We start from the raw sequence: 23,997 nt of genomic DNA on the forward strand, positions 1-23,997 counted from the left end.
TGTTAAAGGTAATCGCTACTGGACCAGCCCATGCAACAGCAGATATGACTCTTTTACTCACCCAGCATCACTGTACAGCTCTGTTGGGCCCTCAGTGCATGTCTATGGCTGTCGCTTTCCCACCACATGGGAAAGCTGGGCTTATGTCAAGGGCACTGAGCCCAAAGCAGTGGCTTTCCTTGGAGGGGAGATTCATTGTTGGTCCTATGAAACAGTCCTTGTAGCTGAACTTCTTGGTAGCTCTCAATGTTCTGGGACTCTCTACCCAAGTAGAGAAAAGAGTCTTAAAGAGACTTTGTTATGTAATGAAATGGAGGCTACTGGGAAACTTCCTCTGTCTAAATCCCTGTGTATTTTGGTCCCGATTTAATAATGATCCTGAAATACCTCCCTGACTTCAGATAAACTGTAGTATTTGAAATGAATCTCCAATTTCTCACTAGGGTGTGAAGAAAGAGAAGGAAAGACAGAATCCAAAGACAGTAATCCAACTCTCCCTGAAAGTCCAAAAGTCTGCACAAGAAAGCATAGGAAAGTCTTCGTGCAATTGCTCCAATCCTCTAGGCTGAGTGTTCATGTTGGGTGAGGATTTACTGAGTCAGCAACTGGTTAGGGAGTCCTTGAGCCCTTTCCACTACTGAAATGGCAAGAAAAGAAGGAGACAAGCGGGATTAGGGGAACAGGGGGAAACAGGGGAGAACAGGGGAACAGGGAGGGAAAAAGGTAAAAGAGTGGTTATGGTGGTGGAAGAATGGAAAAAGAGAAAAGAAGATATGAAAAAGAAAGTGAGGAGGGGAGAGAAGGAAGAAAGGTTGTAGATAAGGGAGATAAAAGAAAAGAAGAAAAAAAACAAAACCCCACAAAATTCCTCTCTCCAGTCCCAGTTGAGGAGAAACAGTGTCCCTTGCAGATGTGCTGGCCCAGCCCCAGCAGGACTCGGTGCCCAGCTGTACAGTGATGGAGTCAGGGAGGCTGGATCTCCTTGTGTGCGCAGCAGGGCGGGTCTCTGGTTTCAAGGTTTGCCTGGCCAAGCCTGGCCGCTGGGGGCCACTGGGAGCTGGCGCGTTGCCTGGTCCCTGCAGGCCTGGTCTGCTCTCTCTGCGAGTGAACATGTCCTCCTGGGTTGCAGTATGGATGGTCTGTGGGAAGACAGTGAGAAATATCCCCCGAGGAGTGAGACTTGGGTTTCCAGCTAAACTGTCAAGGTCGTGAGAACCTCGGTGTCATGTGTCTAGCCCTTGGGAGGACAGCAAAGGAGGGAAACACAATTCGAAGTCTGGCCTAAGAGAAACTTCTGTGCTTTGTTGTCTCTGTTTTCTTCTGATTAATAAGAGATCCTTTCCCCTTTCATTTGCTTTGTCCAAATCCAGGTCAGAGACTGTGCCATGGTGCTCTACAAGGAAACAAGGACTTTTTTCTTTTTTCTTTCTTCCCATGCATTGGCCCCACCAATTGACAAGAAAGGTTGAGTCAAGCCTTTAAAAGGTTATAGAAATCCAAATTTGACTGTGAAACAGAAAAAACAAAAGACCTTTAATAGGAGAGAGGTTAAATAGAGAGAGAGATTTTCTCAGGGTCAGAAGACACAGGTTATTTACATTTCAGGTGCCAGCTTCTTTAGGAAGAAGAGGAAAATTCTCCCCCTCTAATCTCTCCATTGTGTACTCAAGGAGCAAGGATTCCATCAGAAGGGACCTCAGAGATTATCTGTTCCAATCTTTTCATTTTCAGGATATTGAAAACGTGGCTGGTGAGTTAAAGGCCCTGCCCGGCTGTGCCAGGATGCTCGCAGTTCAGCAGGAGGCCACTCGAGTTGCACTGACTGGGCACTGACCAGGTCAGTGTGGCTATAACAATGGGCTCAAACTCCCAAAGAGACCACGTTTTGCATTTTGACACAGGCAAAGGGAAGAAGAGAGGGAATAGTCTATTCACCACAGGGTTTTTTATTTAAGTGCAGAACATAATGGGAATCTGCCTACACTTTATTAGTTGAATCTTATTATTTTACCCAAGTATGTATCTGGTGCCTGTGAAGTTACAAAAAGAAAAGAGGAGGCATCCGTGCTTTGTAGTCCCATCTGTGACAAAGAAGATACTAACACCACTGTCCCCGCCAACTGACATTGGAGAAGCAGCCTGACATTTCTGGCCTCAGTTTCCTCATCTGGAAAAAGAGGTCCTTGGAATTCTACCTGGACAGTACTTTTTTAAGTTGACATTAACCCAAATTTAGTCTTGATATTAAATATAAAAATTAATTTATCTTGTTGTATCATCTGTTTTTGTTTCCTGGGAGCAATAAATGCTTGTTGCATGAAGAAATGACTGAATGTTAAATTTCCATAGACCATGTCATTCCAAACTATGCTCTATCCTTTGCTTTAGCAACCTGGAATCTCAAATGAAAGCCATGACAATGGCCTACAAGACCCACAGGCTCTACAGTCACCCTCCTTGCATGCAGGATCAGAATCACCTGCTTCTCCTCCCCTTCACTCACAGTATTTAATTCACTCAGACTCCTTGGGCACAGCAAAAAGCTTTTACCTCAGGGCCTTTGCACTTGCTCTTTTCTTTGCCAAGAACTCCATTCCCTTTTTTGTCCTTCTCCTTCACCGTCAGATGTCACCTTTTCAGTACTGCATCCCACGAACATCAAATTTGAAGTGGTTCCACCTTACCTCTGACCACAGAACTTTATTCAGTTATAGATCCCACCTCTAGCTGATATCCTATATATTTTTTTAAGATTTATTTTTATTTATGATTACAAGAACTGGTGTACAGGCCAGAGGTGTAGGGGGGTGGGAGGTTTCACCAGAGACAGAGTGGGGAACAGAACCGGCAGACTGACTGAAATACATTGCAGAGGGGAGCAGTGGGTGAGTCAGGAGAGGTCTGCTGCGCCATGTGGGTAGCTCCCTGGCCAGGGCTCAAACTCACACTGCAGAGGCTGCAGAGAACTTCACAGTGCTGCTCTCAACCCCTTGCACCACCAGGGAGGCCCCTCCTATATATTTTATTTAATTATTTTATCGATGCCTGTCCCTTCCACTTTCTCCTCACCAGAGGGCAGAGAGGTTTGCCCATTTTGTCACAGCCATTTCCCTAGGGCCCAGATCATGCTAGACAGTCAACAAGTACTTGATACACATGACGATTTTGAATAAGTGAAACCTATAATTATATACTACTTTATGTCTCAACCAAATCCTTTGAGAATCAGGTTGTTAAATAAATAAATCACGGAGGCTCACATTAATTCAGCATTTCTTAGGTACTAGTTTTTAAGTATTTTATATGTGTTTATGATGTAGGAAGCATCCTATGAACCAAAGGCGCTATCAGTCATGGTCTGTTATTGCTCTTTCCTTGATCAGTGCCTCTACACACTGGAGTTAGTCTCAGCACTACCACTAGGACAGCCCTCCACAGAGGCCTAAGTTCAATTCCCAGGCCAAAGAGCTGACCCACATTGTGCAGCAGACCTCTCCTGTTTCACCCACTGCTCCCCTCAGCAGTGTATTTTAGTCAATCTGCCTGTTCTGCTCCCCACTCTGTCTCTGGTGAATCCACTCACCTCCCACACCTCTGGCCTACACCCCAGTTCTTCGATGCAAAAATAAATTTAAAAATCTTAAAAAAAAAATGACATTGATTTCTTTGATTCTATGATTCGTTCTAAGGTGGTAAGTTGAGGATCTGTTTACTATTTACTATCTGTTTACTATTCTAATAGATCTTTATTGTGTCTACCAAGTAAGGTGATTTGTCTAGGTCTCATGGCCTTCCAGGTGCAATGCTTCCAGGGCTTAAAACTGGGGAATATTTGGGCAAATCTTTTTGATCATGAGTCATTTATCCTAATAAGCAGGCTTTTATTTGTTTTAAAGCTGCTGTGGTCAGGTGAATAACCATCCCCCAAGATGTCCACATCCTAATCCCATAATCTGTGAGTGTTTACCTTACATGGCAAGAGCAACTTTACAGATGTGATTAAATTAAGGATCCTGAGCTATGGAGATTATCCTAATCCTGGTGTATCCAGCTAGACCCAATGCAACCACAAGGATCCCTGTAAGAAGACATTAGGGCCAAGGACTGGGAAAGCAATCTGATGACAAAGCAAAGAGAAGAAAGGCAATGTGCCCAGGGAACCAGAAGTTGGAGTGAAGAGCTTTGAATAAAGAGGCCACACACCAAGGATGTGGGTGACCTCTAGAAGCTGGAAAACACCAGGAGACAGATTCTCTTCTGAGGCTGGCAGAAAAACACAGCCCCGCCAACATCTTTGTTTTTAGACATTTGACCTCCAGAATTGTAAAATAATAAATTCATGATGTTTAATTCACTAGACTTGCAGTAATGTGTTCCAGAAGCCACAGGAGACTAATATGGTTGGTTGCATTACTAACAGGACTGGGCTGAAAGGTGAAGAGGATGAATCAACATAGTCATTGGCCTCAGGAACTCTGGGGCCCAGTGAGGAAGGTAGACTTTTAAACAACACATGCCCTCATGAGTTGTGGGGGTTGTAAACACCACGCCTGCTGTGCTAGGAGCTGGACAGGCTGTGGGAGGTGTTCACTCCTACCTCAGACTAGATCAGAGAAAGCCTAGAACTTCTTTCTCTGTGAGGATTTACAATTCACTGTTAATTTCTTTCACTCTCAGAATTTATAGTTTCACATCTTCTTTAGGTTTGCCTCTGAGATCTCCAGTTAAAAGGGGACATGAGAAAAGCTAAAACTTCTACAAGAATACATGGCACAAAAATTGGTGTGACCTTGGCATAAGAAAGAACTTATAGGGCCTCCCCAGTGGCGCAGCGGTTGAGCACTGGGTTGCGAAGCTGCCTCAGCCTCTGCAGCTCCCGTTCGATCCCCGGCCGCCGGGAGAGGGTCCCACAAGGTGCGCAGACCTCTCCTGCCGCCCGCTGCTCCCCTCAGCAGTGTACATCATCTGTCTGCCAGTTCTGTTCCCCGCTGTGGCTCGGGTGAATTCTCTCACCCTCCCGTACTTCTGACTATACCCAGTGCTTGTATAAATAAATAAATAAATCTTTAAAAAAAAAAAAAAGGACTTATAAATACAGTACAAAAGAATGACCCATAAAAGAAAAATCTGATAAACTGACTCCATCAAAATTAATATCTTCTGGTCCTCAAAAGGCAATGTAAGGGCCTCCCCGGTGGCGCAGTGGTTGAGCGCTGGGTTGCAAAGCTGCCCGCAGCCTCTGCAGCACTGGTTGGATCCCCGGCTGCTCCCCGGCCACCAGAGGAGGGTCCCACATGGCGCGCAGACCTCTCCTGCCGCCCTCTGCTCCCCTCAGCAGTGTACTTCGGTCCTTCTGCCTGCTCTGCTCCCCGCTCTGTCTCTGGTAAATTCTCTCACCCTCCTGTGCTTCTGACTGTACCCAGTGCTTGTATAAATAAATCAAAAAAAAAAAAAAGGAAAGAAAAAAAAAAAAGCAATGTAAGATGATGAAAAGACAAGCCACAGGCTGAGAGGAAACATTTTCACAACATACCTGGTGTGCCATTTGCCTCTAGAATGCATAAAGAATACTCAAAGCTCAATATTAGGAAAACAAGCTCACTGTTTTTAACAAGCAAAAGATTTGAGCAGACATATCACAAAATACTCTCACAGCCTGCTGTTGACGAGAAGTCTTACCAATAATATATTCAATAAATAGTCTATTGACAAATATTTGGGCATTATATGTATCATATAACTGTATTCTTATAATACCGTAGGCTTAAAATGTTAAGAAAATCAAAAGGAAGAGAAAACACATTTATAGTACTGTACTGTATTTATTGATAGCATAAATGTATGTCACCTGTCTACAAGAAAATCCATGTGTAAGTGGTCCTGTGCCCAAACTTCTGTTTTCAAGTTGGGTCAATTGTATATGCATTTGCCAAAGCTCATGAACTGTACAGTATGAAGGGTGACTTTCAGTGGTTACAAATTAGACCTGCCTAAGCCTGACTTTAAAATGTGAGGCCATTGAGGAAGAGGAAGAAGCTACGTTTTAAGGTGTTATTTGGAAAACGTCACTCCTCTCTTCTATCCAGGGTGGGGTCTGTTATGAAAGGGACACACCAGTCTGTTTCCTCACTTATAGGAGGTGCGTGTGACCAAGGGCTGCATTATGACTTTCCTGGACCCCTACCTCCACTAAGGGAAGGTTAAAGATTATAGTTTATGACTGTGCTGAAATAACCACTTTCCTTCAGATTTTAAAGGAAATTAACATATTTTCTGTGACCCCCTAGAAGTGTCATGAGCCCTAGGCGCTGTGCCTAATGGAAAATTTGGCCTTGAATGTGACCTAACCCTTCCAGAAAGGAAAATCAGGCTAATCATTTCTTACAAGTGAGTGACCACGAGTAGCAATTATGCATTCAGTTCCTAGTACTGCCATTGATTTTCCAATAACTTCAAATGAGTTAGTTAACCTTTCCTAGGTCTCAGTTCCTCAATGTGAAGAAAAGGAATAACCAATTTAGCTCTCACTTAAAACCTGCTCTGAGGGTCTTGGATGATAAAAATTCATTCAACAACTATTTGCTCTATATCAATCATTGTGTATGAGGTGTGGAAATCTGAGTAAAATCTCACAAAGTCCCTAAACTTAGCAGGCTGCTGAATTCCCTTGAAAGAACATTAAAAGTACACAAAGTAGAAGATCCTTGGAAAAGAACTCTTTTTTCTTTTGTCTGATTTTTTTTATTGTTTCCTTAATTATTGATTATTCTGCATATATACCCAGGGATTGGTTTGTTGTCATAAGGGTTTAATTACAAATATAAATTCCAGAGAAATCATGCATTTCCAGTGGGAAATTTCTATCAACAGTTCAAGGGAGATTTCCTGTGATGCTAAATGTCTGTAAACCATTTGGAATGTCTCTATTAGTCTATGCTTGTCACTTTTAAATGTTCTTTGTCCCCATCCTTTGAGAAATGAGTTGGTGACAAAGGCAGTAGGCAAGTATCACATGGCATAATTAAAGGAAAGATCCTTCTCCCCTGCCGTCTTCAACCCATGCCTAATGACCTACACTTAACTCTGCTGTCCTTTAGGTTAAATGTTGCTTTTCTGCTATAAGATCCCTTTAAAGCTTCAAATATTCTACCTATTAAGTCAGTTACCCACACAGGGCAATGCAAACACTAAGTAGAGAAACAAGATTGAAAGAGGAGGAGCATGTGGAAGAAAGCCTTGAGACAACTCCCCACCCCACCCCGCCCCACCCCATCAATAGGGTAAACAACTTTACCCTAGTCTTGTGATAATTCCTTGCCAGGCAATCAATATTTATTCAGCAGCTCCTATGCAAGTCTGGATCATGAGTTGAAACTTTTGTGTCAATATCAGTTAAAAACTGTTGTCTTATGTCATCAATAATAAAATATTCAAATGTCATCCACCATGTGCTACTGTTTTTAGACATAAAGTATATGTATTTACTTTTTTTCCCATTTCTTTTCTGATTTCGTTCTAGCAAATGTGGATTCAGAAGTTGCACCACTCATTTTCCCAAATAGGTCAGACCTTGAATGGGAGTCCTCGTTGAGTCTCTTTATCTTTGTTTTCTGTTTAATCATACTCCCCTTGATAAGTGTTCCCTTTGAACTATAACTCGAATAGACCTATCACTCATTTTAAAGTTATTCTCTTTTCTGCTCACTGGTTCCTCCTTTCTTAACTCCTGGGGGTGCAGTGATTTTGCTGATGCTACAGCTGAGGGTTTTATTGCATATTCCTTTCACTGGGAGTAGAGGTTGTACATTTTATAAAAAAAATATTACAAGCAATTATTTTTCTTCAAAAAGGTTTTATAAACTTAACAACTACAAGCATACATGTTTAGCTCTTTCTTAGTATGACAACTCTCTATTTCTCTGAGGCTTTCAAGCATCAGTCCTGTGCGTAGTTTTGTAACAGGGTGGTCCCCAGGAAAGGGGGAGGTTCCCTGCCCCTCCCAAGGGAGGGTGGAGCTGAGCAGGAAGAGGAGAAGCTGCAGGAAGAGACTGAGGAAGGAAGCAGGATGGAGCCAGGAGACCTGGAGGAGGCGCATGGAGCCTAGAGACATGTGAAGAAACTGCGCTTGTCTTTTGGTCGTGGACTGGGTGACACAGATGTGGGTGAGACCTGTGGGGAGGTGACAATGGCAGCTTTTATCTTGATGTTGATTTTGCTCTTTTCCTTCCGGGCTTGTCCGGTTGTTTGTGACCCTTCTCTGTGGGTCCCCACTGGAAGATGCTTTAGACTTTTAGCAGGCTTTGGGGCTTTGCTCTGCGCCATTCCCATATGGATGGACTTTTACCCACGAGGGGACGGGTAACTTTGGGTGCTTCATTTAGAAACTAGACTCTTTGCCTTACCTGTATTGTTTCCTAGTTTTTATTAAAGTTCCTTCCCATTAAAGTGTCATATGTTTTGTGTTGATGCGGCGGATGGCAGAACCCATTTAGAATAGGCAGGTTTGTGGGGGTCTGGGGTGCCCCTCTCCCTGTCCTATAACAGTTTTTACTTCTGTTACCTGACTCTCCCAGGTCACACAAGCCTGGGCAGCCAATTGAGAGAAATAGCTACATCCCTGGTTTTGATCTCCCCTTCCCTCCCGCAGAATCACTTAATTCTCCAGTATTTGGTCATCGAGAAGAGTCTGGGGATGAGTTGGCCTGTTCATGGGCTGCCAGTAAAGATCTCCTTTTTTAGGACTTTCTATTATAATATTTGTTCTCCCAGACCACCTGGTAACTATGAAGGGAAAAGATAATAGCACTGTCAGCTGCTCTTGAGGGGCTCATTGTATGTTGAAAAAGACCAATATAGAAGAGATAAGCACCATTAATGTGCTAAGGGCTGTGTCACACACACTGGAACAGAGTACTCATGTGAGCTTGCGGGAGGACAAAGGTAATGGCCTGGAGGACTCTAGACCACCAAATGGAGGCACCTAGGTCATGGAGTAGGCACTGGTCAAAAGGATAAATGGGAAAGACGACTCTAGGTCACTAGTTCTCAGCCCTGGTTGAACATTAAAATCACCTGGGGATTTTTTTTTTTAAAGATTTATTGGGTACAAGCACTGGGTATAGTAAGAAGTGAGGGAGGGTGAGAGAATTCACCAGAGCCAGAGCGGGGAGCAGAGCAGGCAGAAGGACCGAAGCACACTGCTGAGGGGAGCAGCGAGCGGCAGGAGAGGTCTGTGCGCCATGTGGGACCCCCCTCTGGTGGCTGGGGAGCAGCTGGGGATCGAACCGGCGCTGCAGAGGCTGCGGGCAGCTTCGCAACCCAGCACTCAACCGCTGCACCACTGGGGAGGCCCCTCACCTGGGGATTTTTATTTTTTTTTAAATAGCGATGGCAGCTGAATCTCCAGACTTTTTAATTTAATTGGCCTGGCTTGGGACCCAGACAATGACATTCTAAAACATTCCCCAAAGAAAGTTAGAATGAAGTCCATGGGGCTAGAGCAGAGTCTGAGATACTAGTATGAACTTATGGTTATTTTAAAATATATAGACAGAAACATACAGAAATACAGATATGTATGTATTCGTGGGTGTAGGGTAAGGGAAAATGTCAGGCTTTTCTGCCCTCCCGCCATCAGGATAGATGATGGATCCTTGAGGTCCTGAATGTATGCCTGATGGCGGGCACCTGGAATAGGGTGTGGGCATAGGTAGGTGGGATTCACCTGGGCTGAGACTGTGCTTTTAAGGGCGGCGTCATGGGGACGCCAGGAGCAGCAGAAGCCAAGAAGCAGAAGCAGAGAACGCCAGAGAGCCCAGAGAGAGTGCGGATTTGCTGGGGGCTGGAAGGCCTGCCAGCCTCCCGGCCCCTCAGCACCCCTGCCTGCCACATACCCGCTGAGCCCCAATAAAAACCTGCAAAACCACTGAGGACTCTGACTCCTCCTTTACCCGCTCTGCATGGGATCAGAAAACCTGCACTGTGGTCCAGTTCTGCCCTTACAGTGGGCCAGTGCACATTTATTTCCTCATGATGTGACACCCCAACAGTAATGAATACACCTAACATCAGATCTCAGTTTCTAAACACCATTCTCCAATAAAGGAATATAGGGTACCCTGGGGAAGCAACAAATTCTAAGACCTGAAGCAGGAAAATGCAAGATGAATTTGGAACATCTTTATAGACCAGAACATTAAGGAAGTATTGGGGTTTTTTTAAGTGTATGTGGGGTGAGGGAAGTATGTCAAAGGACTCACTCAGTTAATCAAATGTCTTTATCTAGTTATATTTGTGTTTTCTCTTTAAAAAAAGTTCATCATTTGCTAATTATAAAAATAAACTTGTTTTCATTTGGATTGTCTAGTTTCTAGGAAGGCTGGACTCTTATATTATTTTCTACTTTCATAACTTTTGTTAATTTTATTTTAAATTGGGAAGGTTCTTGTTAATTTGTTTTCTTCAAATTTTTTTTATTGTGGTAGAATATACATAACATAAAATTTACCACCTGCACCATTTAGAAGTGTACAGTTCAGTTGCAATAAGCATAGTCACATGGCTGTGCCACCATCACCACCTCCCAGCTCCAGAACTCTCTACCCTACATGCACTGCAAAACTAAAACTCTGTATCCACTAAACAATGACTCTCCACTCCTCTCCCAGCTCCTGGCAAACACAATCCTGCCTTCTCTATGATTTTGACTGCTCTAAGCATCTCATGTAACTGGACTCACACTGTATTCATCTGTTTGTAATTGACTTACTTCACTTAGTTTAATGTCTTTAAAGTTCATCCATGTTGCAACATATTGCTGGACTTCCTTCCTTTGTAAGACTACATAATTTTTTTAAATTTATATATATATATTACATCATTGTTCATTTTTGTACAATGTTTGCTTTCTCCTCTCAGGTGTAGTCCCCATAGAATTCCCACCACCGTTCACCAGTGCACCATCGCCATAGTCCCTTGTGCTCTTACCTCCCCTGCTTTGATCCCTCTCCCTTTCCCTCCCCTGCAGATTATCTCTGATGTATAGTTGCCTGTTAATTTAGGTTTTTTTAATTTATTATTTTTTTCTTGATCCCTTATTTGGTTCCTGTAGGGTAAATGATTGAATGATTGTCAGGCTTTTCGGCCCTCCCGCCATTAGATTAAATGCATGCTTGATGGCGGACACCTGGAGTAGGGTGTGGGCGTGCTTAGGTGGGTATAGCTGGGCTGAGACTGGTTTATAAGGGCAGCATCACGGAACAGAACCCCAGAGGCTGAACAAGCGAGAGACCAGAAGAGAACCAGCAGAGAAGCAGAGGCCATGAGAGAACGCCAGAGAGCCCAGAGTGAGTACTCCCCAGGGGCTGGAAGGCCTGTCAGCCTCCTGGCCCCCTGGCACCCCTGCCTGCCATGTACCTGGTAAAATAAAAAAAATTTTAAAAAAAACCTGAAAAAGTCGAGTGCTCCAGGACTCCTCCTTCACCCATCTGCTCGGATCATAGAGATCCTGCACTGTGCCTTCCTGCTGCTACAGTTCCCCTAGATTCCTCCTATAAGTGAAACCATCCGATATTTTTCTTTTTCCTTTCGATTTATTGCACTGACCATAATCCCTTCCAGCTCCACCCAAGTTGCTGCGAATAGCATGAGTTTATCCTTTTTGATTGCTGAAGACTACATAATATTTTATTATGTATATACACCATATTTTGTTTATCCATTCATCCAGTGATGCACACTGGGTAAAATTCACATTTTGCTATTGTGATTAATGCTGCTGTGAATGCTAGTGTACAAATGCCTCTTGAAGATCCTGTTTTTAATTATTTGAGAAGAGAAAGAACTGAATCACATAGTTATTCATTTTTATTTATTTAATTGAATTTATTCTGTTTTTTTTAAGAACCTCACTATTCTTTTCCCCAGCAACTGTACCATCCTGATTTTCACCAATAGAGCACAGATGAGGATCTAGACTATATTTTTCCCAAATGAGTAACCAGTTATCGAGAGACTACATTATTATATATTTATATATACTAAGGTCTGCTATCTATTTGTTGGATCCGCTCAAGAATTCTTTCTTTCAGAATATTTTGAAGCAGTTTGTAGTTCATTGCTTGCTAGATACAGACACTAAAATCTCTAATGATTTCTAGTACCCTCACATTTTCTGATTTTGCACCTGAATTATTTTCCTGCTCCTGTTCCAGTGAGCCACCCATCAAGCTTCTCCTCCAAGTGCATTGCATGATTGCAAACTGCCGCCCTTGAGCAGAAGGAGAGACAGAGCTAGAGGCCTGGGATGAAATGGGCCCCAGCACCCACAGAGTTGTCCCTGGGAAATAGAGAGGTGACTGATGGTTGATCATCTATGGAGACCCCACTTCTCTGGGGCTCAGGATGCATGGGAATCACCTTATAACCATCCTGATCAGGAGCTTCTTAGACACACAGACTTCTAAAGCTTTTCCTGGAATGTAACAATTAATGGGTTTAATCTTCAGGACAATTACAATTTGTAATTGATTTTAAAAATCGTTTAATTTATTTTTTTAAATTTATTTATTTATGCATGCATAAAGAACTGGGGTACAGGCCAGAGGTGTGAGGGGTGAGAGGATTCACCAGAGACAGAGTAGGAGTGGGCAAGCCAGGAGAGGTCTGCTGTGCATTGTGGGTATCTCCCTGGCCGGGGATCGATCTCTTGCTGCAGTGGCTACAGATAGCTTCATAGGTTGCGTCTTAACCCCTTGCGCCACTAGGGAGGCCCCTCAAGAATCATTTTAGAAATTGTGTATGGTGGGGAAGAAGGTGGTTATCTCACTGCCTCCAGCCTTCTTAACCCAGAAGTCATCATTATTATCATACTTAAATTTTTTATTTCATTTGATTTAGCCCTTGAGAGAACTTCATACTTGCTGACCCATGATTAGGTAATAAATTTATAACGTATATAAAATATGTAAATTGCTTTACAGTGCTTCGTTTCACCTTCATAAGCTTAGATTTTTATTTTTACCATATATTTTTGCTAAGATAAACACTTTTGCTATTGAGATAAATCCCTATATCCATCGTAACTAAGGCTAATTATACCAAAAGAAAAATAGAAAAATATTACCTATAGTTGCTTACTCCAAAAATCTCATCACCATAAACATCCCCCAAACTTTGTATATTCTAAAACAAAACAAAAACAAACAAAAAAAAAGTGCTGAGTTTTAATATAGGTCTAATTCTTTGTGTGTCTTCAGTAGCTGTATCCCACTTCAAAATATGTCATCAAAAATAGTCTGTTAGCAGCAAGGACAGCATTGTCTCAGCGGGCTCTCTTACACTTTATGACTACTTTTATTCCGAGCAGAGCACAATTGCTTCTTAGTAAGTTAAACTCTTAATGGAACTTCTTCCGCACTATTTAGCAAAATAACCCCACTCAGCTCTAACCCACTTCTACAAGTAATTAGAGATAAGAATGTTTTAATGCATTTCTGAATATTCTACTCTAATATGTTCTTCACCTACAAATAAGCAATTGAATCAACCCACCTTTAGGGCTGTTGAGCCCACACTTAGAAAGTCACACATTATTGTGAGGTACTTGGTTCACCTGCCAGCACTATGACAAACCTTCCTTCTACAGCACAGAAAGTGCGGCTGCTAATGGACTACCCTGACATCTCAGATCAATGGTATGTTTGTTCCCTCCTTCCTATCCCCAAAAGTTAAGAAACTTCCCTGAGCTAGAAAAGTTGCTTCAGCTATCCCCTCTGGCAATATGTTCTCTCCCTCATGGCTCCTAATTAAAGTTTGACTTGATTTTTTTCTTACTATGACTCAAGATACGTCCCCTGACTCCATTGACATGGATCACCGCCTCCTTCCTCCAGACTGTCCGCCCATTATAGTTTGCTTCATCCAAGCTCAAACCAACACTGCTAAAGGGGGCAGAAATGGTGCTGATGGACATAACTTTGAGCTCACGCGGCTCAAAGAACTAGATTAGGGTTCATTTTTAAGAACGGATATTATGTTTACCTTTCATTATTCCAGAAAGAAGGAAACTCAAAATACTTCTCAAACAATAGGTATACTCCAGGGTTGGCAGCAAAAATGGGACCTATAAAAAGTTATAGAGCTAGATTTGTGTCATTTTCATTTTTTTGATCCAAGGGGGAGATTTGCATTAGATCTATCATTAGGTTGCTTGCTAACCAGAATGCCTAGGCTTCTTTTATTATTTCATTTAGGATCATGGATATATTCCTATGAGAGGCTTGGAGAAGTTCTGCTCAAAGTGTGGTTCACAATCTGGCTCTGGTCTGAGATGAGACTAGCACTGAAGTTGAAAGACATTGCTGGAGGCTCCCTGGTGGCTCAGGGGTTAAAGTCTCAGCACTGTCAAGCTAAAACCAGCCACTGCAACTTGAGTTCAATCCCTGCCCAGGGAGTTAATCCACATGGCAAGCAGACTTCTCCTGTCTCGCCTGCTGCTCCCCTCAGCAGTATATTTCAGTAGATCTGCCTGCTCTGCTCCTCACTCTGTCTCTGGTGAATCCTCTCACCCCCCACACCTCTGGCCTGCACCCCAGTTCTTGCATGCATATATAAATAAATCTTATAAAAAGGAAAGACAATACTGATAGCCCCTATTGGCAAAGGTATGAAACTCTCATTCTTTACTGGTGGGAATGAAAAATGGTACAGTCACTTTGGTACAGACACAGTATAGCAGTCTCTTATAAAAATAAGAAGCTTATCACGCTTACCATGTGACACAGCAATCCTACTCTGGAGAAGATACTGGAGAGAAATAGCACCATATGCCCACACAAGGATGTCCCTGAGAAACATTATTCACCGTAGTCAGAAACTGGAAACAAGACAAAATCTGCCAGTAAATGAAGAAACAAATTGTGAGATAGTCATATTATGGAATATTATAAAATGAGAAAAAGGACTGAAATCATATGTACAACTACATGGATAAGTACCAAAAATAGTGTACATTTTTTTAAAGTCAAATACAGAAGACAATATGCTGTATATTTTAATTTATGTGAAATTTATGTAAAACTATAGTGACAGAAGGTAACTGGTGATTTTCTGGGGCTAGAGATGAGGGTAGAGGAAACTATAGTAAAGAGACAAGAGGGAACTTTTTTTTTTTATAGAGGCACGTTTTATTTATTTATTTGTTTGTTTGTTTTGTTTATACATGCACTGGGTACAGTCAGAAGCGCGGGAGGGTGAGAGAATTCACCAGAGCCAGAGCGGGGAGCAGAGCAGGCTGAAGGACCGAAGTACACTGCTGAGGGGAGCAGCGGGCGGCAGGAGAGGTCTGCGCGCCATATGGGACCCTCCTCTGGTAGCCGGGGAACAGCCGGGGATCGAACCGGCGCTGCAGAGACCGCGGGCAGCTTCGCAACCCAGCGCTCAACTGCTGCACCACCAGCGAGGCCCAAGAGGGAAATTTTTAAGCGGTGGTGGTGGAAATGTTTCTGTTTGATTTTGAGAGAAATTAAATGACTACACACTTATCAAAATTCACTTAAAATAAGTGAATTTTATTGTATATAAATTATACCTCAATAAAATAAAAGAAAGGAAAGGAGGGAGAAAAAGATAAGGGCAAGAATATGAATTTTCCATTCTGAAATTAAATGAAATGCTGAAGAAATGAAATTTCACTCAGCTGCAAGAAAGGAAACAATTTGAGTCACAACCAATAAGCCTGAAGTGGAAGTGTTTCTATTTTGTTAGTTTCAATGAGTTCTGAGAGTCCTTTGCAACCTGGGTGCAGGGGAATGAGACAAATACTCACAATTCAGTCTTGCTATATCATGTCAGCCACAGAATCAGAAATTGCATTACTATATATCCAAATCTGTACAACCACCTGTCACATAGCCTTCAGATCCAGCCTTCAGAGTGTGATTCATTTGTCTCTAAAAACAAAACGCCATTCTTATTATATCATTTATTTTGTGTTTTCCTTTTTACCAGCACCTCCAAGAACAGCCTCAACAATTTGATGTTTACATCAATGAATCAAGGCTGTTTCCATAGCAACACATCTAATTCTCAAGAACCGCAATTTTATGTCAATTTATGATTAATGGCAGACAAGACAAAAGAAAGCAGACAGAGCAGAGAAACGTTAGTGCCTGAGTCTGACAAGCAGAATAAGGAGGAAGGGAAGAAAATATGTCATTTGCTTGGCCATGATGTTATTTAGCAGTTAACCATCGTTATTTAAGCTTGTATAATGATTTCTTAGGCCCATAGAGTAGTTGAGCTAAAATGACCTTAAAAGCCCCTGAAACCCTTTATTTTAAAGTCAAGGTAACACAGTTCCACAAAAGGTAAGGGATTTGAAGATCATCTGAAGTTCACATTAGAGGCAGAGCCAAAACCAAAATACAGGAGATAGAATTAAAGCCTGGGCTTGTTTTAGATCCAACATATTAACTCTGCCATCTCTTAACTCCAGCACTGAGCTGAGCTAAATACCTGTTTGTGGAATAGAATATTTAGTTTTTCAATATCTGGTCTTCAACACAGAATGTAAGGTCATTAATGACAGCTAGCAGGGCCTTTGCCTACTGTAACTAAGTAAAATCAGACATAAAACAGCAATTATATATTAGTAGGCACTCAATTTCAGTAGGCAGAGACCACCCCAAACAGAACAGGAATTAACATGAGGAATTACACGGGTGCTTGGGAAATTGGTGGAAGGACTGGAAGTCAGGGTTGCAGGTAGGCCTCCAGGAATGATGCCCATTGCACATCAGGGAAGACATCCCATCTCTCCCAACCATTTTCCAACATGGAAAATGAAGACACTGCCACTGGAACCACTGGTCCAAGCAAATGCCTGTGCAGATGAGATCCAGGATCAAGTAGCTAGTATCCAGAAGTCACTGGCACCCTCACCTCCAAAAATCTGGGCAATGGACACTGAACCATTTCTGGGGGAAGAAAAAACTATTTCATGACCAAACCTGCCATCAGAAATCAGCCCCAAAACAAGAAGATGTATCAGCCTCCCTCCACCTTCCAATTTCTGGAGAAAGAATCTCATTGTCTGGACCTAGTTTCACCCAGAATCTTACCTACAGGGATTTAAGTGTGGTTTGCTTTTAAAATGTTCTGATTTCTGTACTGGAAGTGCACTAAAATGTGGAGGGAATGAATACTGAGTATCACTTGATTCCATCCAGGCAATGGAATTCATTAATCCAGTTAGAGAATATTAGTATAAATTCACAAAAACTTGGAGCACTATAAAGAGAAATAGAACACCCCTGATTGATGAAAGTGGAATAAATGAGTGCAGTAAAACACTGCTAATGGAAGGGAACGGAAGGTGAAGCAACCACATTAGAGAGTATTTGACAGAATCAATTAAACATTTTAAAGTATGTAGCCTGTGACTCAGCAGTTTTCAAGTATCTTTTTCTAACCCAGGAAACACTTGCTCATGTGCACAAGGAGGCTCTTTAAAGATGTTGATTTTCAGATAGTTTATAGCAGCAAAAAATTTAGAAGTATCATAATATTCATCACTAGGTTAGTGAGTGGGTAAACTATGGAAAATCCTTCCTAGGGAATTCACTGTAGCAGTCAAAAAAATACCTAAGATAAGATGATATGTACTATAATTAAAGAATCTCTAGGATACATGTAGGGTAAAAAAAAAGTTTTAATATTAATGGTATGATGTGATTTACACACAATAAAAGAGAACAATCCAAAAAACAATGAACAAGTTATATGGGTACATAATTCAGCTACTGGAGAGACTTAGCCAACCCTGCGTGATAATTTATCAAAGAAATTGTCAGCCCCAGTTCCAAGGCTCTTGATTCCCTTGGACAGATCAAGGATACAAAAGATCAGAGTGATGAGAAAGAGGATTTGTGAGATCTCTTTGGGAGAGCTTCCCAGGAGATGGGAGAATTCCCATTACTTTCTACTGGGGTGGGTCTAAAACTGGGTGTGTGGTCCCACAGTCAGGGAGAGGACAGAATGGGTGGGTGTAACCTCAGCCCAGGATTTCTAAAGAGAGGAAAATGTCTAAATGCTTCGTGCTACAACTGAGAACGTCGATGCGTGAGAAGTAAAGGACAGGTGAGGGCATCTTTGGGCCCAAGGAGTCACTGCAAGAGTGCATGCTGGATTAACTCCCAGGAACCACCATCAGAGCAGGTGATCCAGGGGCTCAAACACATTGCATGAGGCCGAGGGGATCCTCCCAAGAGTGGGAGTATCTGACCCAAGAGATACTCAGTTCTTAGGGCTGCCTAATAAAGTACCAGCCACTAGGCTGCTTAATACAATAAAAGTGGATTGTCCCACAATTCTGGAGGCTAAATATCTGAGATCAAGTGGTCAGCAAGGCCCTCAGGTAGCATCTGTCCTTGCCCCTTTCCAGTTTCTGATGGTTGTCAACAAAATTTTGGTGTTGCTCGCTTTATGGCAAACTAACCAACCTCTGTCTCTGTCTTTGCAGGCCTCTTTCTCCTGAGTGTCTCCTCTGTGTTTTCACATCTCTCTCCATGTAAGAACACCATTTTGGACCCATTCTAACCCAGTCTGAGCTTATCTGAATTTGCTTATATCTGTAAACACCCTGTTTCTAAATAAGTTCCCATTCGCAGGTACTGAGGGTTAGGACATCAGCATATCTTTGGGGTGTGTGGGGTGGTACAGAATTCAAACCACAACACAAGGAAACTGACCAAAACTGGCAAGCCAGCTTTGAAAGCAGTCAGGACAAAAGCCCAAGCCCCAAACACACACACACACACACACACACACACACACACACACACGGGTGAAAACTGTCTAAACCCTCATCTTTCCTTCTGTCTCATGCCTTGGCCTTGGGAAGCAAGAGGGAGGAGGCAGGCACTAGCAAGAAAAAGAATAGGTGGTCACACACCCAAAGCAGACAACCACTAACAGGTTGTATTGGGAAAGAGAGATCCTCTCTTTGAATGAGGACTGAAGTGTTGATTATTATGTCAGACTACACATTTTTAAAAGCTTATTTTGGAACATTTCAAGCATAAACATAGGAGAAGAGAATAATGAATTCCCTATGTAGCCATGGCCTGCTTTCAGCAATGATCTTGAGCAATCTTCATATATTTATGAGCTACATTATTTTGAAGCAAATCCCAGATATTATATAATTTTATCCAGACATATTTCAACATGCATTTTCAACATTTCATTTTAAAAATGAAACATCGCTACAATATTATCACAGCCTCAAAATTGAAAAATAATCATTTAATATCATCATCTACTGAATGTTCAAATATCTCCATTTAACATACCTTCATATATTTAACAAATTTAAACATACCTTCATACATTTAACAAATTCTTCATATATTTTGTTTACCTGAGGGTCCTAAAAGATCTACATGTTGCCATGAGTTGCTAATTCATTGCAATGAGCTATTTCCTCCAAGTTACTTTTAATTTCTGAGCTTCTCCTCAATTTTTCTAAGAAAGTTGGTCTTTGTCCTTCAGTGTTTCCCACAAACTAAATAAGTTCAGCATAACGCAGTTCAAACAGGATCAAGTGTCAAAAGTTGTCAACATGGAAAGAACCAACCAGGAGAATGGAAAAAGGCTGAAAAGGAGCAAGATGTACCCGGGAAACCCTTTGCCCTCCCTCTGCAAGTTGTAAATATCATGTGCCTGGAGGAACTCATAGGCCAATCTGTTTCAGGGAGCCCATCCTGCAGTGTCGATGGGATGCGATTCAGAGGCTTGAGAAGTCACAGGCAAAATGAGAGAAGAGAATGTGCACAAGAATGGGGAAGAAAGTAGACAGCACGCAAAAGCTAAGGGAACAGCAGTAGAGTCAAGGCAGGCAGGCAGTGCTGACCCTCCTACCAGGCAAGCATCCCGAGCTTTGCCTGACGCCTTGAATTCTGAGGTCTTCCAGAAGTTAACAGAGCGACAACTGCCATGTTCTTGATGGACCATTGCTGCAGGCAGACCTTTGGATATATCACAGCAGCCCCGGAAGAACCTTTCCCTTGTTTTTACTATTGCCAAACAGAAAGTCTGTTTTGTGTAGGTGGCAGCAGAGGGCGCTCTCCTTACAGATTATTTTCTGTCAGAACTTGGCTTCTCAAAGGAAAACAGCTGTTAAAACGTCTTTGTGAGGGCCAGGTAAAAGACAAAACTTGCAAGTTGGCACTAGATCTGAGGCGTATAGCAGGTGAAGAGGAGGGAGAGGGGTCAAACCAGGGGAGAGAAAATCACGATGGTGATAGATCTCGGGTGCTGTGTAAGTGCTCTCACAACTACCTGGTGCTGGATGAACTGCACTACACCTGAGGGGAGAAATCAAATACAGTCCAAAACTAAAAACGATGTAAGAAAATAAATATTAAAAAATGTCTTTGTGACTGTTAACAAGTTTATAGCTCCTAAATATGTGCATATAGTTTATGCAATAATCATGTATTTCTGTGAGAATGCATGAAGTTATTTATTTACTCTAAATACATATATGTTATGCACATAAATATATTTACATTTACATGTTTATATATAACTATATACTATTATGTAAATTTATAAATACATTTCATATAAGTATATATTTAGAATATGTTTGTTAAATATATAAATAAATGCATATTGATATATATTTTAATTATATATATTCAGAAAGAGCCATATATAAAGTTGTTATAAAACACAACCATATAGGGCCTCCCTGGTGGTGCAAGGGGTTAAGCACTGCACTGTGAAGCAATCAGCCTCTGCAGCACGAGTTTGATCCCCAGTTGGCCAGGGAGAAACCCACATGGTGAAGAAGACCTCTCCTGTCTTGTCCACTGCTCCCCTCAGCAGTGTATTTTAGTCAGTCTGCCTGTTCTGTTCCCCACTCTGTCTCTGGTGAATCCTCTCATTCCCTCCCCCCGCCACACACACACCCCCCTCTGGCCTATACCCCAGTTCTTGTATGCATAGATAAAATCTTTTAAAAAAAAACAACACAAGCATATATATGTGCATATATACAAGCACATGTTACTCTATGTTTTCTCCCCTATCTATTAATATTGAAACTGCATGTGATTGTTTCCTTGAATAATTACTTTTTTTTCTCTCAAGCATACTAACATTCTGTTTCATACTAAAAGCTTTTAATCTTGAGCTCAGAAAGTTGAGACTTTGAGATACTGTGCTTGCACTGTCCAGTTTATGAGCTTTCCCTTGGGGTCCTCTCTGGAGGATGATAAGCCCTTTTAGGAGCATGACGGGAGCAAAGGAGGTTGATCTAGTTCCTCGTGTGACTGTGTACTCTGCTATGGATGGGCTGCAGACTGCTCCAGCACGCCTTCCTCTTTGTCTCCCCTCCTCTCCAGGCGGCTACCCCTCCAAGCCTTTCTTCACTAGTCCATGCTTCTGTTGTTCTCCCCCACCCCCATCTCCCAGGTCATGGGCATCACTGTCTAGCTACACTCCTGGTCACCAGCCTCCAGGATGGCCCCCGTGACCCCTGCTTACCAGGTATATGCATCCTCATGTCTCCTGCCCTGCTGCCTGGGGCATGGCTGATTGACCACTGGGATATTGTGAGAGCGTTGGTGTCTGACTCACAAAGTCAAAGCCACAAAAGACACGTGGCTTCCACTTTCCTCTTTCTTGGCTCACTTAGCCACAATGGATCACTCCCACATTGTGAGGAAACAAGCATTCCATGGAGAGTCTGTGACTTTTGGAACTGAGCGTTCCTGACAACTACCTGCAGGGCCTTGCCAGGCAGGAGCGGGCCACCCTGGCAGACACTCCTCCCACCCCAACAGGGCTCCAGAAAACTGCCGCCCTGGTGCACATCTTGAGCCAGAGCTACCCAACTAAGTCTGCTCTGAATTCCAGGCCCATATAAGTTGTGTGATAATAAGTTCTTATTGTTTTGAGACACTACGTTTGGGGTAATTTGTTACAAAGCCACAGAAACAAATACTCCTTTCATCATGCCTGTGACATGTTTACCATTATGTCTTTGTGGTTTTACTGCTGTGATTAACCCCCTCCGATGCTTCATCCTTAATTTTAGGATAAAATCTCAATCCCTTGATACAGCCTCTGTTCTTCCATGATCTGACTTCCAAGATTGAGCCTCCTTTCTTAGCCCCTCTCTTTGCAGCTGGACTGAACATACCCCTCTCCCTCAATGTGGAGGATAAAATTGACAAAAATGTAGGATGCCCGGGTCAATTTGAATTTCAGGTAAACAATGAATAGTTTTTGTTGTTATACAATATATAGCATGGCACATAGTTATTCTAAATAGTTCTCTATTGTTTATCTGAAATTCAAATAAACAGGGTATTCTGTATTTTTGAGTACTAAATCTGGCAACTCTGCTGATATGAAAAGATTTCTTTCAGCTCCTGCTCATCCTCCTGCCTGGATCACCACAGCTGTCTTTTTTTAAATTCCTTCCCTGCAAGATTTGACCCAACCTGTACCTCCTCTAGAGAGCCTATGGCTAACTGCCTCTACCGCACTTGCACCTGGGATGGGTTAGATGTGACTGCTGCAGGCGCCACCCGATCCTGTCACACATTTTTCATATCACATAAATTATAGCGATTCATTTACCTGTCTCTGAACTAGACTTTAAACTTCTTGAGATCAGGCAGTTATTCACTGGATAGCTTCTGTGCCCAAACCAGCACAACTGTGGCTTACAATTATTGAGTCCTTACTGTCAACTAGCCACTATTGTAAACTCTTTGCATATGTAAACTCATTGAACCCTCACATCACTCCAAAGAAGGTGCTACTAATGTACTTTTTACTTGTGGGAAAATTAAGGCATGAAGAGGTTATGCAATATCCCCAATGTTGCTCAACAGTAGCAGAGAGGCTAGAGTTCAAGTCCAGGAGTCTGATTCCAGAACCCACCTCCTAAAGATGAGCCAGGGGCATTGCCTCACTCTGATGTTTAGGAGTGTTTATTGAAGGCACCTAAGAATGAATTATGTAGCTAAGTGCTTCAAACTTGATAACTGCCTTCAATCAGGATAAACATGGTACACTCTCCTCGCTCCAGTCACCAGTACCTAGCATAAAGCATGGTCCTTTCCTCATGCATGACTGGCAAAGATTCATTTTGGCCTGTTTTTCTCCTCTCCAAATTCTGACCACAAATCCAGGGTACCACAGTGCACCTTGCTTCCATAACGAAAAATGGACATGGCACTTGCTTTAGAAATAGAACCTCATCAAGCTCTGTGGCCAACAGGGTGAGTTCTAGAGGAAAACTTCCTGGGCTACCATCTCAGCTTGAATGCTTAATAGCTGTGTGTCCTTGAATGAGGTCTTGAGAGGGAAATGGAGATGATCATAGTTTTTGATGCATAGGGTGGTACTCAGGATTAAGTGAATTTAAACAAAAAAAGACAAGTGCAGAGTCTGGCATATTGCATGTACTCGATAAATGTCAGCTATTATAATTGTAAATATTATTCTGTTCAACCCAAAGACAAGAGCACATGGGCCTGGCACCTCCATGGATTTCTGTGACATCTTCATCTGTCTTCCCCTGTGCAGAACCTAAAGAGGTAGGTCTGTAGTAATATCCTCTGGGGCTGAAGGTCCAGAGGTAGAGATTCAAATTAAAACAAAATCAGAGGAGAAAAGTTGTCCCCACAGCCAGAGACCTGCTAGAATGAAGCAGAAGTAACCCAGTGACCCTCACTTCCTGCCTCAAGTGTGGAACTGGAAGGCTGGTGCCCATACTCAGATCATGAAGCAGCTTTGCTTTTGGACAGTTGTCCCGAAGAAGCCATCACATCCTCCAGGAAATGATTCACATTCATTGTCAGGCACTGCAGCCAGCTGACCCTGCGTATCTCAACAGCACCTGCTGGCAGGAGCATTCTGCTTCACAAGTGATCAGAAATACACAAGAACCTTGGTGTCTTCTCAGAGAGGGTTCTT

General features: G+C 42.4%; 1 long non-coding RNA gene across 3 annotated transcripts; it reads right to left on the bottom strand.

The window, feature by feature from the left end:
- Positions 1 to 1,075: 1,075 nt before the first annotated feature.
- On the bottom strand, positions 1,076 to 21,673 carry LOC119249607 (uncharacterized). 3 transcript variants are annotated; one of them, XR_005126166.2, is made up of 4 exons: positions 21,553 to 21,673; positions 15,827 to 15,950; positions 14,772 to 14,893; positions 1,076 to 1,506 (listed from the first exon to the last, which is right to left on the bottom strand). It is a non-coding gene; the product is annotated as an uncharacterized LOC119249607 (long non-coding RNA). The 3 variants fall into 3 exon arrangements; XR_008550781.1 differs by lacking the exon at positions 1,076 to 1,506 and adding an exon at positions 13,166 to 13,182; XR_008550780.1 differs by lacking the exon at positions 1,076 to 1,506 and adding an exon at positions 14,079 to 14,122.
- Positions 21,674 to 23,997: the final 2,324 nt, after the last annotated feature.

This window comes from Talpa occidentalis, unplaced genomic scaffold (genome assembly GCF_014898055.3).
Source record: "Talpa occidentalis isolate TD23 unplaced genomic scaffold, MPIMG_talOcc4v2.1, whole genome shotgun sequence".
Taxonomy (NCBI): domain Eukaryota; kingdom Metazoa; phylum Chordata; class Mammalia; order Eulipotyphla; family Talpidae; genus Talpa; species Talpa occidentalis.